The sequence below is a fragment of the Natator depressus genome, chromosome 2, assembly GCF_965152275.1.
Source record: "Natator depressus isolate rNatDep1 chromosome 2, rNatDep2.hap1, whole genome shotgun sequence".
NCBI lineage: Eukaryota > Metazoa > Chordata > Testudines > Cheloniidae > Natator > Natator depressus.
In genome coordinates, this window is record NC_134235.1 from 5,104,857 (window position 1) to 5,119,691 (window position 14,835).

Sequence of the window (14,835 nt, forward strand, 5' to 3'; positions counted from 1 at the left end):
CATACAGTCATCTACCTACCTGTCTATGTCACCATACAGTGCACAGCCATCTGCCTACCTGTCTGTCTGTGTCACCACACAGCACAAGCCATGCACGTATCTGTCTAATCCAACACATCTACCTACCCTATCATAGATCACCAGGGTATCTAGGCAATGGGGCTGCATAAAGTGCCAGCCCATGGTGCATTTGCCCTTAGGCCTGTAATTAAAAATCTCCCTTTTCCTCCCAGTGCCATCCTGAGAGCTCAGCCTTCCGCAGCCAGCTTCACAGCCAGTTTCCTCCTTAACCGCTCCAGGGGCTCCCTGCTTTTCTCCTCTCTCCTCCCTGCCATAGACAGGGCACGGGAAGCGGGAGCCATGGTGCGGGGGGAAGGAGTCCAAAGTATATAAACAACCAAGTTCCTGAGAGCGACCAGGCTGACCTCGATAACAGGCTTTGCCATTAGCACAGCCCAGCTGGCGGGGGAAGCTGCACTGCCAGCATCTGTCGACCCCTGGCGCAGCACGGGTATCTCAGTTAATGGTCACTGTGGGGAGAAAGGGAGGGGCTGCCCAACCCCCGCATCCTTCCTCGAATGGAACATTAGCTCAACAAACGCGCTCCCAAACTGCTGAAATGCAGGCAAATAATGACACCGGAGCAGGAGCTGGGTATTAAAAATTCATGGCGACAAAGATTAAAACTTTTCCCTTCGTCACGCCGAGGCGGCACCAGGCAAATGCAACCCAATGAGACCCGCCGTGTGCTCCGGGCACAGGGCGAGGTGGAGAGGAGCGTCACGTGCCGGCAGGGAGAGAGCTGCATTGCAGTCCCCGCTGAGACGTCCGAGGGGGAGCCGGTGGGTATTTCACTGCGGTTTTTAAACGAGCTTTGCAGTGGGGCCAGAGCGATAGGCCAGGTGACAGAGGTGACAGGGGTGGGATAGCGTTCGCAGCATGGCGTGAGTGACCCACATGCACGCTGCTCTGCCGATCTCCTTTGCGAGTCAGAAAGGAGTTCAGGCTCCAGATCCTTGGTTCTCTGCTCAGGAGACCAAAGGAGCTGCTTAGTGCTGCTTGTGTTTACTAGGACCTGGACTGAGGCCTAGCAAACTCAGTTCACACAACCCACCCAGCAGCCCTTGGATGGCAACTTAAAGGTACTTAATGGGCTAGCTGGGGTACTGAAGGAATGAGCTGAAGCACTCTCGGAACCATTCCCAGTTATCTTTGAGAACTCGTGGAGGACGGGGGAGGTCCCAGAGGACTGGGGAAGTGCACATACAGTATCCATCCCTAAAAAGAGGACCTGGGGAATCACAGACCAGACAGCTTAACTAGTTACGCTCTGGAATAGGCTTCCAAAGGAGGTTGTGGAATCCCCACCATTGGAGGGTTTTAAGAACTGGTTGGACAAACGGCCTAGGTTTACTCGGTCCTGCCTCGGCACCAGGGGATGGATTTGATGGCCTCTCGAGGTCCCTTCCCGCCCCACATTGCTGTGAGTCTATCTTTCAGTTACGGTGGATCTGGGCTTGCTAAGCCAGTCTGGATTCAAAGTGGCAAAGTAGAGGCTTTTCTTTACCCCATGACCCTTGCCAACTTGCCAGCTCAGGGGCGGGCTGGGCTGTCCGTGGTGGTTATGGAGCCCAAAAAGGGGATGATTTTGACTCCGGTGTGTGCCGAGGATTCTGCTGAATAGGGAGGGGGAGACACTGCGTGCACAGAATGACTGCTCCCCTCCACAGATGGGGAGCTAGAGCCTTAAGCCATGTAGGCCAAGGTCCTCAAAGCTATTTAAGTGTCTAACTCCCACTGATTTCAGTGGGCGCTAGGGATCTAAATAACCTGTACTCTCTGCTAGTGCCGCTAACATTAACACTGGAGCTCCAGGAACAGCAGCACTTAGCGGCCTCACCAACACAACACCGCAGCGCTGACGCCACGGGGCACAAGTAGCCCATATAAGAGCTTAATGGGGATTCATGTGCAGTCAGTCTGAATTGCAGCCTGGCCCTATGACATCTCCCAAGCACTGCCATGGCTGATCTGAACAGAGTAATGCCACGGGAGTTACTTCCTGGGGCCGAGTGGCAATCTCAGTGGCCCGAGTTGCAGAGTAAGGGACTACTCATTGAGTAAAGGTGATGCAAACAGTCTATGGAGAGTCGTCCCTTGTAGCACCATCTGTCACTAATCATGAAATTCTGGCGGTTGTGTCACCCGCTGTTTTAATGCACTCTGTTTACTTAATGACTCCTGCCATCCTATTAATGCGATTATTGGTAATAAGCAACAGCTGTAGAGAATGATAAGCTTAATGATCTATTGCTGTTTGCAGTGCTTTGCTGAAAATGTACTGAAGATCGCCGTTTGATTTTTAATAGATAACCGCTCTAAGTAATTGATTAATCATAAACTTGCAGTCTGCAAGAGCCAGGGATAATTTTATGGCACCTAAAAACCCTGGGGTGATGTAGTAACTAGCAAACAAAAGGCAAATAAAGGCGGGAAAATGTTTTATCACTTCATGTCTCATGAAATTGTGTTCATAAGATTATTGATAAGCAAGGTAGCAACTTAAAAATAGGCAACAAATATTATCCGTGAACCAGAGGTGCTCAGATAATATGTTACAGGATGGATAGACAGGTAAAGGATTGGTTTAGGAGGAATACTGAAATGTACTTGGTCTCTGTACCCTGGTTAAACAATGACTAAGCCCACTGCAAACAATGGAAAGACCGTTGGCTTTGGATCAGGCCCCAGTGAGGACATGAGGACGGACGACACATATCTCGTTGGCATAAACATCAAGCACAGGAGGAAATATTTAGTGGGATACACAGGAGTATAGGTAGGAAGAACAGGATGAAATTGAGAGAGGGGAAATGTAGGCTGAATATGCAGAGATCCTTGTTGACTCTGAGCTGCACCACACCGGGCCCAACAATCACTTCTCCAAGGGCAGGGATGGGAGCCCCCACCCCGTACGTGGGACTTTTAAAACTAGACCGGATAAAGCACTGGAAAATGTTGCCTAGGCAACAACCCTGCTCTGGTGCCCATACCACAGCCTGGATGGGCTAATGGGCCTTCTCCATCTCTAACCTTTAAGGCTCTGTGTACATGCAAACCACCAGCTGTGGAGAGTGACCTCCGCTATTTACCCACAGAACCATATCAGCACAGACTCTGGCAATGAAAGACCCCCCAGCACTGTCCTACCGAGGCCGCTGGCTCTAACTCCCCACAGACATAAAGAGGAACGAAGCCATACTTGTGGCTACTTAGAGCAGTGGCGAATTTAGCCCTCCATCTCCATAGCCCGGTCAGTCGTTAGCCTTTCTGCTGAGATGGCAACCAAGCATGTTGAGAACACCGTGATCGCCCATCTGCCTCCAGGAACTGATCCGTGTCACACTGATCTTCAAACAGACAGTGGCCCAGGTTCTCCATTGCCCTGAGCCCTGGGCAGTCATTTATAGTCTATCGTTCTGATGTGGTAACATCATACACCTGCTTTGCACAGCTGTACATCAGTACACAAGGGGTAGGGCAGTGGAAATTCCAGCTCAGTAACTTCTGGTTACTACTGATTCCAACCCGGGCTGGAGAACAGCCACCAACCTAGCTTGAAGGTCCTTTTAATGCAGTGATTCTCAACCTTTTGATTGATGCAGTGATTAATGCAGTGATTCCCAACTCCTGGCCCCCTTTCAGGAGTCTGATTTGTCTTGTGTACCCCCAAGTTTCACCTCACTTAAAAACTACTTGCTTACAAAATCAGACATAAAAATACAAAAGTGTCACAGCCCACTAGTACTGAAAAATTGCTGACTTTCTCCTTTTTTACCATATCATTATAAAATAAATCAGTTGGAATATAAATATTGTACTTACATTTCAGTGTATAGTACCTACAGCAGTATAAACAAGTCATTGGCTGACATTTTAGTTTATACTGACTTGGCTAGTGCTTTTCATGTAGCCTGTTGTAAAACTGGGCAAATCTCTAGCTGAATTAATGTACCCCTTGGAAGACCTGTGCGTACCCCCAGGGGTACACGTCCCCCTGGTTGAGAACCACTGCCTTAACGATCACTTAATCCAATGCTATTCTGTAGCTGGCAACCACTCAGAAAAAACGACTGGCTATCATGTGCGGACACTCCTAGAAAGGGCGTTGTGGATTATTTTATTTTTAACGTAATCGCATGAGGGACCTGAACTGCAGCCTCTGAACAGAACAGCCCCAAACTTTGGATCCAGGACCAGAACTTTGCTATTCAGGCAACTGATTAATGCTGAATGAATTGATTGAAGGAGTTCCAGTTAATCCTTGGATAGGGACCATGGGCCTGATCCTCAGCTGGTGTAAACAGGCATTGATTTCAATTGATTTGGGATCAATGGAGCTATGTCCATTTACACCAGCTGGGGATCTGGCCCTGCATTCAGTGCATGCTGCAACAGGTATAAAGAAGCTGGGATGTTTGACTGAAGAAGCCCTGGTGAAGGGAGAGCTTGCTGAAATGTTGGTTGACAGTCACTTCAATTCCCAGATAAATACGGCCTGAACGTACAGCCGCTGTCCTGCGAAGTGTGACAAGACGTGCTCTCCTGTTCACACATCATAAAGGCCGGCGGCTTCAGAAGTTACCTGCTCATCTGTATGGTATTGCAGTCCATTGGTGGGGGGGTCTGTGGGCGGCCAATCTGCCCCACTACATCTCTGGGAGGTCGCCTGCTGTGGGGAATCAGCGGGGCGACGGGAGACATGAGTGCGGGTCTGTGATCAGGGCCGAACAACAAACACAGTTACGGAGCCCAGCCCATGGTCAGCAAAGAGTCTCTGGCTCCGGCCGGCCCGCAGGCTGGGCAGCAAACAGTCGGGCCTCCTAGCTCTGGCGGAGGGCCGACAAGCGCAGGCGTCTTGCCTAAGCGAGGGGGAGGCGGCCCCCCACAGGGGGGACGCAAGCCCACCCACTCCACTGTGTGCCGGCCCAGGGCTCTAGCAGTGACAGAGCGGTCTGCCACGGGTCCGCGGGGTCCTGACCGCAACTCGCGGACTCGCTCGCTGTCAGCGTCGCAGCCAGACAGGGGTCGGCTACCCCTGGGCCACTTCCCAACTCCCTCTCGGGGATACCTGGCTCTGGAGAGGCCTCTGCCAGGGCTTGCAGCTCCTCCGTGCTCGGGTCTGTAAATGGCCCTGGTGGTCCTGGCCAGTCCTTGGGGTCTGCAGCAGCCTCCCAGCTCGGGAGCTCGCAGGAGGTGTCTGGCTCCTCCGGCAGCTGGATCCCAGCTGAGTTCTCCGGCCTGCCTTTTATACTTCTGGTCCCGCCCACTGACTTCTGGCAGGTGGGTTGAGCGTGATGTGGCTCCGCCCACCAGGGTTCAATGAGGGGCTCCTCCCCCTCTGGGTCTGTGGGCAGCCAATCCGCCTCATTAGAGGTATGAGGAAGCCACTGATGTGTATCTTAGGGGGAAGCTGTGTGCTATTGGGTTTTTATTATTATTATTATTACTATTATTATTATTAATAATGCATATTATTTAGTGGCACAATGATTTGCACCGCTCCAGGAATTCCCTCCCCTGCCCCCGCTGTTAGATGCTTCCCTCAAGCATTATGGGATGCAGTAGGAAAGATTCTATGTAAAATGAAGGCAGCAAAGATTGTCACCACCCAGCGCCGATTCTACTTGCCAGACTCTCGGCAATTGTGTAGCCAGCTGGTGTTTTAAATTGCTCCCCAACTTGCCGAATGAAGGAGAAGGGAGCAGCATATTCTGCTCTCGGTTCCCTGGGAGTAACTCCACCACCCTCTGTGCAGTTATTCCGGATTTACTTCGAGAGGCGACATTGAGCCTATCAGTTTGCCCGTGTAGTATCAAACCCACTCTAGCCCTCACTGCAGTAGGGGAGTCAACCACCAGTCGAGGAACATTTTAATTGGATCTGGGCCTGATTGAAAATCCTGGACCCAAGTACTTCTGAATGCCAGAATCTAGCTTATGAATCCAGATCCACATTCTGCAGCTTTTCCCTACCTCCATAACGGGAATGCATGCCTAGGACAGACAGACTCCTCACGTGTGTGTGTAGATAGATCCAGCCTCTCCGCTAGAGGTGGGTGAATCTGAAAAGGTTCAGAATTTGGTTTCCACTTGGATAAGTAACTCCAAAGTCTTGAATGCTTCTCCAGCCTTTGTCCCAGCCATCCGGACCTCTTGGCTCTGCACTCTTGGGCTGGAAATCTAACAAGCAGGAGCTCCTCCCATGAGATCTCCCCTTCCACTTCCCTTTGGGCCGGATGTTTGCAGCTCACAGCAAGAAGATAAAGCAAATCTAACTTTTGGAATGGCCCCGAATGTTCGTTTCAAGGCACAGGGAGAAGATTCAGGTTCTATTTGGGCCGGCTCACTCTTTGCCTGTCCAGCTGGAGTTGCCATGAGAGCCTCATTCAGCCCTACAGTGGAAAAGGACCTTGAAGGGTCTTTAAAACACATTCCCCACTCATAAGGGGCCTCTACACAAACAGGGGCAATGGAGGAAGAAGAGGAAGAGTTAAGGGGGGGGAAGGTGGGGGGAGAAGGGCTCGGATTACAGTAAAAATAATAGATACATCAACTCACAGGAGGGCAGCCAGTGGCAGAGTCTTTAGCACCAGTTTATTTATCACTCTTTTCTCCAGGCGCTGACAGGCCTGTCAGGATGGGGTGGGCGAAGGAGGACATGACTGGGTTTGATGGATGAGGTACACAGAGGGAAGGAGCCCCTCCAGCACCCTGGCTGTAGGCCTGAGGGACGTGGTGGGGAAGAGGCATGACTGCAAGGGATGAAACCGTCCTTCAGCTGTGAATTTACCAAAGAGCCACATGCATAAATAATACTGGGCCTACAGAAACGCCATAGGGGGTGCTCCCCCTCTTCCTGCCTGCCGTGCTAACTGTGAACGCCCCCGGGCTCAAAGAGAGACCCCAGGGGTGGGCTCAGCAGAGGAGGCCATGCCACACTTCACAGGGCCATCTCCCATTAACAGCAATGCTTGGCGCTTGCACCCGATGGCTTTTCATCTGCTAAATTCTTTGCAGAGATGATCGAGTGGGTCCCCATGCTCCAGCCCCTCTATGAGGCAAGCAACCTGGGGAGGCGGGGAGGCAGAGAGGTTAAGGGTCTGATTTGCAGAGGCCGAGCACCCACATCTTTCAGGAGCTGTGAGCAAGGCTGCCCATGTCAGAGCCAGCATGAGAACCCAGGAGTTCCTGGTTCTTGTGCTCAGCCCACTAGACAGCACTGCCCCTCTGTAGCCCTGTCTCCTTCTACTGCTCGTTAATTAACAAAATTATCCTTTTTCTTCTTTATTACTTCTGCTGCAGTAGCACCCAGAGCATCCAATGCATTGCAGCCCTATCATGCTGCACACGTATTGGAAGACACACTCCCCAGCCCCAGGGAATGTACAGACTACAATGCTGAAGCACCTGGTACCACCTGCCAAAGTGCTTAACAAATTGCATGGAGGAATGGCTTCATCTGCCACTAAAAGGCACCCATCTCTGGGGTGGAGCATGGTGGCTGTAGTTGAACTCCATATAACCCTTTCAGACGAGAAACAAAGAAGAAAATAGCATCCCACTGCAACCACAGGGGTAACGTGTGTTGCTGACAATTAATTACTCCCATTAAAATGTGGCCAGTTCAAGTGGCAAGGGCCGCGGTTTTAAAATCCCTTAGCTGAACCTGGGGATCTCACGTCTCCTCTCTCCCTGTCTTCATCTCTGGCTTTGGTCACCATCCTTTGCGCAAAGGGTCAGGTTGACTGAACTGGGAAATATGGGACCTGATGCCATTCACAGTTGAGGAATGCTGGAGAAACTGGGGATTTGCTGAATTTGCTACCTTCCTGAGCCAGCACGTGTGTGTGCATCTATACCCACACATACACACACGCAAACACAGAGTGATAGCCGTTAGGGAGTCAGCATTTGCCAACACTCCCCAGCCACCTAGTGGTTTCTGTGATCCCTCAGTTATTTCCTGTTCTACATTTAGGGAATACTTTGGGGTCTCTCAGATATCCACCTGTGGCCGGTGAGTGCTGGCCAAGGTTGACTGCCTAGTGATGACCCGTGGACATGGATCCAATAGGAACATTGCTTGCCCGCTTTGTGCAATCCTGGATTGACTTGCTGTACGTTTACACACGATGGGCCAGATCCACAAGTGTAAATCTGTGTCACTCAATTGCCTTCAGTGGAGCTATGGAGAGATTCACACCAGCTGAGAGTCTGGCCCAGGTGGTATAAGACTCAAGTCAGTCCCAGGATACCCATCACGCAAAGACAGCTACTAATCATGGATTCTCCACGGCTTTGACATGTTTTCACAGATGGATTCCCTTTGCAGACACCACTGGCCATGGTGTATCATGGCCCTTAGTCCAGAGGATGCAGCAACCTTGTGATAAAACCAGTAGGAACCTCATCGCTCAGGGAGTTCCTTTCTTTTCGGGGAAAATGCCCCATTCCCTGGCACCTCTTCCTGCAAAGACCTGGCATTTGCAGTACGTGGGTGTATTCCCCTTCCCGTCACTGGAAACAAAGCAAATCGATGGCGGCCTTTAGAGGAATTAAAAATGACAGAGGTTCCTTTAAACCTCCCATTAAAGGAGGAGCCATCTGGAGCCCGGCTGCCTTTTTCTTTTTTTCGGCAGGATGCGAGGAAGCTCTCAGAACAGAGAGGATTTCAATAATTGCCTTCCGATTCCGCCCCAGATACGGTACCCTATCCCCAAAGTGCAGGCCCAGCATGGCTGCACTTCATCTGCAACTCCAAGGGAAGCAGTTTAACATGAAGCTGCATTGATATTCAAATAGATTATCATGCAGGCAAATGGAGGTAGCGCTAAAGCCAGCCGTGTGTGAAAGAGCAACTAATGGATTAGTATTTATGGTAGAGTATAATCCCCATTTTAGGATACAGTATCTGGAATGGACATATCAACCTCTTCTTTCCCACCCCCCTCCCCACGCCTCCTTGTCTCTCTTCCTCCTCCTCCTCCTCCTCCTCCTCCTCCTCTCCTGACAGGATACAGAAGCATTCTGGCACCGCTGAGCTTGGCAAAATTGATGACAAGACTTTAGGATCCATTAGAAAAACAAATTCTTAAACAGTGTCTTCTAAAATCAATCCCTTTTACCTTTAGTGGGATTTATCGCTCTCCCCCTCCTTCTGATTGCAAAGATTCATGGCTCCTAAGAAGAGAAAACAATCCAAATGACCCCAATGACTGGCCAAGCGGAACTCTGGGGGCACTAACCAGTTGCAGCCCAATGGAGAAGACAAACAATGGGGCTACATGGGTCCAGTGGTTGGGGCACTAACCTAAGACCTGGGTTCTATTCCCTGTTCTGCCACCAACTTGTTATGTGTTTGGAAACTGTCGAAATGTTCCAGTCTGTTGGGTTTGCTTTGTTTGAAAATTTAAGTTAATTTATAGTTACAAAATAAAATAAAAGATTTCTATAAACCCAAACCAAAATTTACCCCACCCAGATTTTTAGCTTGCAAAACTTGCCAAGATTTCCAGATGCAGGATGGGACAAAATTTCCAAAATCTTGACTGTTTTCCCAAGATGGGAAAATCATGTTCTGCCAAGCTCTAGTTTTTCAAACCTGTGGGGAAAAACAGCAACCAGCTATTTCTTATCTTACAAGACCAGGAAAGGTTTAAAACAATCGGCGAGAGGAGGAATAGTTTTGGGTGGTACGGTGGGGTACCATGATGAATGCAAGCAAAGGAAAATGTATCCAGCCTCTTAGGAAACCTTTCAAAACAAGGGGAGCTGTGGGAGAGTGGAATGATCTCCCAAGGGAAGTGTCCCATACTTTGAGAAATCTATAATTTGGCTGGACATAAGCATCATACAAAAAAGTCCTGCAATGGCAGGAAGATGAACAGTGGCTGCTGGCCGGGTGCCCAGCTCTGAAGGCAGAGCAGAGAGCTGTGGCTGCTGGCTGGCACCCAGCTCTGAAGGCAGAGGGGAGAGCAGTGGCTTCTTGCTGGGAACCCAGCTCTGAAGGCAAAGTGGAGAGCAGCGGCTGCCTGCTGGTTCCCAGCTCTAAAGGCAGAGAGGAGAGCAGCGGCTGCTGGCTGGCACCCAGCTCTGAAGGCAGAGCAGAGAGCAGCAGCTGCTGGCTAGTTCCCAGCTCTGAAGGCAGAGAGGAGAGCAGCGGCTGCTGGCTGGTTCCCAGCTCTGAAGGCAGAGGGGAGAGCAGCGGCTGCTGGCCGGGCGCCCAGCTCTGAAGGCAGAGCGGAGAGCAGCAGCTGCTGGCTGGTTCCCAGCTCTGAAGGCACAGCGGGGAGCAGCGGCTGCTGGCTGGGCACCCAGCTCTGAAGGCAGAGGGGAGAGCAGCAGCTGCTGGCCGGGCGCCCAGCTCTGAAGGCAAAGTGGAGAGCAGCGGCTGCTGGCTGGCACCCAGCTCCTAAGGCAGAGAGGAGAGCAGCGGCTGCTGACTGGGCACCCAGCTCCGAAGGCAGAGCGGAGAGCAGCGGCTGCTGGCCAGGCACCCAGCTCTGAAGGCAGAGCGGAGAGCAGCGGCTGCTGGCCGGGTGCCCAGCTCTGAAGGCAGAGCGGAGAGCAGCGGCTGCTGGCTGGCACCCAGCTCTGAAGGCAGAGCGGAGAGCAGCGGCTGCTGGCCGGGTGCCCAGCTCCGAAGGCAGAGTGGAGAGCAGCGGCTCCTGGCCGGGCACCCAGCTCCAAAAGCAACATCGTGCCAGCAGCAGCACAGAAGTAAGGGTGGCAATGTGAAAAGTGATATTCATCAATATCACTTTTCACAGAAGATTTAGTGCACCATTGCCACTCTTCTGTGCTGTTGCTGCTACCCCATGGGTGACAGCCAGAGTCCCACCACCTCCAGATGAGGAATTGGGAATGGTTGGGAGGAAGGATAACCCGAGCCCAGGTGGCAAGGCTCTGGCTGTCCCATTTATCCCCGCTTCCCGGGTGTGCATGGCCCTTCTGCACGAGCCCCAGTCACACAGGGCTGACAGCCAGCACTCTTCAAAAAAAATATCTCTCAGCTCATGCTCCCTTTGACACATTCCTGTGCCTCCCTTGGGAGACCCACCCCACAGTTTCAGAACCACAGCTGTATAGCAAACTGAGCCCTGAGTGCTTTGGGAGTTGGAAGTGAGGTAACCACTTGTTTCTCTCCTGTGGATGATCAGCAAAGCAGCTCAGATGTCACATGGTGCCATCCTCTCCCAAGCACATGGTGCTAAAGGGGTTCTCTTGTCATGTGTCATATTGATGAAGACTGCAGAACAGGTAGAGCCCTGGGGCAATCTTCCCTCCCACCCCCTGCTATTGTGCCTCAACCCTGAGCTAAAGGGACAAGAGGCGAGGTCAGGCTCAGTTGGTGTCTTGCGGTGCCCAGGTGGTCTCCTACCTAACTACTAACCCACTCAAGGTCTTCTTAGCTTGGAAGATCTCACTGAAAGACTGCAGAGCCCTTACAACCCGAGGAGAGGAAGATAAATGGGACAGTGAGAAGGAACGGGGGACGGAAAGCTGAGAGAAAGTTTAGTGTCAATCCCAGGGGAGGTGTATAAAAACGCTTGTTCTGTCATTTAGAAGAATGGCAGTGTTATGATAGAACTGATTATGAATATTCCTAAAGAGGAAAATCAAACACCGGTTCCAAGAACTGAAAAATCTGCCTCCCCGTGCCGAGTAAATCACTTCTTGGGTATTCACTGTGTGTGAGGGGCAGGGCAGGTTGTTATTTCTAATTCCCTTCAAAAGGAGCTGCAGGCCAAGAGCGTCCCAGAGCACAGGGCTTCCCATACTGGATCAGCAGCGGCCCCATCTAGTCCAGCATCCAGATGCTAGAAAGGAACACAAAACCCATCCACCTCCATAATGCACCTAACCATGCAATGCTGTATGTAAGGGGAGGGTGAGACTATTACCTGATCCCAGCAAGATGGCAGCTTTTGTCCTGAAGCATGTCGTTAGATCCCTCTGCCATTACCCCATCACTACCAGCTCTACTCCAGACAGACCACGTGGCTTGTAACTTGCTGCTCTATGTGTCTCTCTTCATAAATGAAGAGGGACATGCTCAAGATGTACAAAACAGTGTACAGAAGGTAGCTCAGAGACAAACCTCTTCACCCTGTCTCAGTAAATCAGGAACAAAGGAACAGCTAATGGAACTGAATGGCAGCAAATTAAAAACTGATCATAGAACATTTTTTTCACTCGATGCACAACGAGCCTGTGGAACTCCCTGCCACAAGATATTAAAGGGGTCAAGAACATAGAAATGGATTCATGTTCACATGGATAACAAGACTATGCAGAGTTAGAATAGCAAGGGTTACAAATCAAAACAACAGGAGTTCTGGTAGGGTTATAAATCCTCATCCTCCAGGGCATAACTAATGGGGGTCAGGAAGAAACAGTCCATGGGGGCAGATTATCCCGTAACTGCCTACTATGGAGTTTCTTGTTCCTTCCTCTCAGACATGAGGTGCTGGCCACTGCCAGAGACAGGACACTAGACTGCATGGTCTGCTCCGGTCCGGCCATTCTTATTTCCTGTCATAAAAGAAAGAACCTTTTAACTGATGCTCTTTCCTTCACGTGTGCATATGCTAAGCCAGCAGCGTTAGGCGGCAGGGCAGCTCAGAGGTCTGCCACACACAAAGCCTATCTCACCTCTCTGTGACTGTGATTTGTGGCTTGCAGCCTTCTGTGCCTTGCTCCTCTGTGACCTCCAGCAAGACACACCCACTGCAGCCTTGGCTTCTTCTGAGGGGGTGGGGGGGGGTTCCCTGCCCTGCCCTGCCCTGCCCGCCATCTGTGCTTTCCTCTCCTCTTTCCAGATCTCCCCTACTACAATCCCTTCCTTTTCTCGCATCACTGACTCTCTCCAGGTAGTGTTTGGGGGCGCTGTGATTGAAGGATACAGTAAAACTGCACTGGTAACCTCCGCCCCAGCTCATGGGCCACCTGTAGCTACATCAGCCTGCAACAGTTAGGAGCTGGGCGAGTTAAAGAAGACTAAAATCCCAACCTCCCTGTCAAGTGCCTGGGTTTGTGATGTCATCAGCCTACTGCCTGGGCACTTGTGGTGTCATCGACCCGCCAACATCATCACTCCCTGGGTGTTCCAGGGAAAACCCACAGAGCCCAGATGTGCATTTCTAATGTCACAAACAAAGCTGGGGGGAATTAAAATCTTCCGTGTCTTCTTTCTACAGTAGCAAGGCACAAAAGGCAATCTTCCCCGCCCCCCCCCCCCCCCCCCCGTGCAGGTCTCCTTTAACATCTCACCTTAAGGGTCAAGTTTCAAATACAGGATTTAAGCTACGAGCAGGGTTTTTGCTTAGAGGTGGGATTGTGAGGTGAAAGATAGCCAGGAGGAAGTATTTTCCATTTGAGGTTAAAAAAACCCACATGTCCTGATAAAAATATTGGCGATTTTTATTACCTTTTAGATTTTATTTCTACAGCAGTCTCTCTTAATGAGGTCAATCTGCGTGGCACCAGGTACCCATTCTAAACTGAGTGGTTGACTGTCAGGTTCTGAGATTAGGGGGCATCGAGGGGGCCCCCTAACCTGTTCTGAGACACAAGAGCCTTATATCACAGTAACCAACAGTGTAAAAATTGACTCCGTTTGCACATTTTTAACTGTATTTGAAATCGACGAAATGCATAATGCTAAGAAGGGATGGATCTGCCAGGATGGGAGGAGAGTGGGGTGGAAGCAGTACAAAAGTATACGCTTTTCTAGAGAGGGGGAAATATGTTTTAAATATAGATATATAATTTTGGGTTTGATTTTCCATATCCAATTTCAAAATGTGTTGTCTGTTTCCTATACACCAGTGGTTCTCAACCAGGGGTACATTTACCCCTGGGGGTACGCAGAGCTCTTCCAGGAGGTACATCAACTCATCTAGATGTTTGCCTAGTTTTACAACACGCTACATAAAAAGCACTGGCAAAGTCAGTAGAAACTAAAATTTCATCACGACAATGATTTTTTTATACTCTTCTATACACTAGATCAGCAGTTCTCAACTGTGGGTGAGTTCATTTTAATGGGGTCGCCAGGGCCAACGTTAGACTCCCTGGGGCCTGGGGCAGAAAGCCGAAGCCTGAGTTTTTAAGCGAGGTGCAAAGTGGGGTACGCAAGACGAATCAGACTCCTGAAGGGGGTACAGGAGTCTGGAAAGACTGAGAACCACTGCTCTACACAGTATCTTAGGAATAAATAATATGCCGATGGGTGTGGAAGACAGAAATGGGAACAGAATGGACCTCCCCCAATCCAACTTTGAAAGTTCAGCTCCAGATCTATAGCGTCCTGGATGATGGAATAGAGACAGGGCTCAGGGCTAGTGACTATAAAAAGGATTCTTTAGGTAGGCTGCTGGACACCAAATCCCTATGGTCGTCTCTGATTCCCTGATTAATACCTACAACCTGTGCTCTTTGTGACACCTTAAAAGGTAAACACCTGCAGTAAAACACCTGTGGCAGGCCCATGTCAGCTGACACGGGTTCCTGAGGCTTGGGCTGTTGGGCTATAAAATTGCAGTGCAGACATTCACGCTCAGGCTGGAGGGTCTCAGAGCCCAGAGTCCATCATGAGTCTGAATGTCTACACTGCAATTTTTATCCCCACAGCCCTGCAAGGCCAGGTCTACACTACAGACCTATATCGATATAAAAGCGGGAGAGCTTTTCCCATTGACAGAGCTACCCCCTCCCAGGATGGTGGATTGACTCTCCTGTTGGCGTAGGAGCGTTTTCACTAAAGCGCTGT

The 14,835-nt window shown here is 50.6% G+C and overlaps 1 long non-coding RNA gene across 2 annotated transcripts in view; it reads left to right on the forward strand.

The window, feature by feature from the left end:
- The first annotated feature begins 586 nt into the window (after positions 1-586).
- The window catches only part of LOC141981246 (uncharacterized), a 28,292-nt gene continuing 14,043 nt past the window's right edge, over positions 587-14,835 (forward strand). For both annotated transcript variants that reach the window (XR_012637700.1, XR_012637699.1), the window contains exon 1: positions 587-842. This is a non-coding gene — a long non-coding RNA (uncharacterized LOC141981246). The remainder of the gene's footprint in view (positions 843-14,835) is intronic.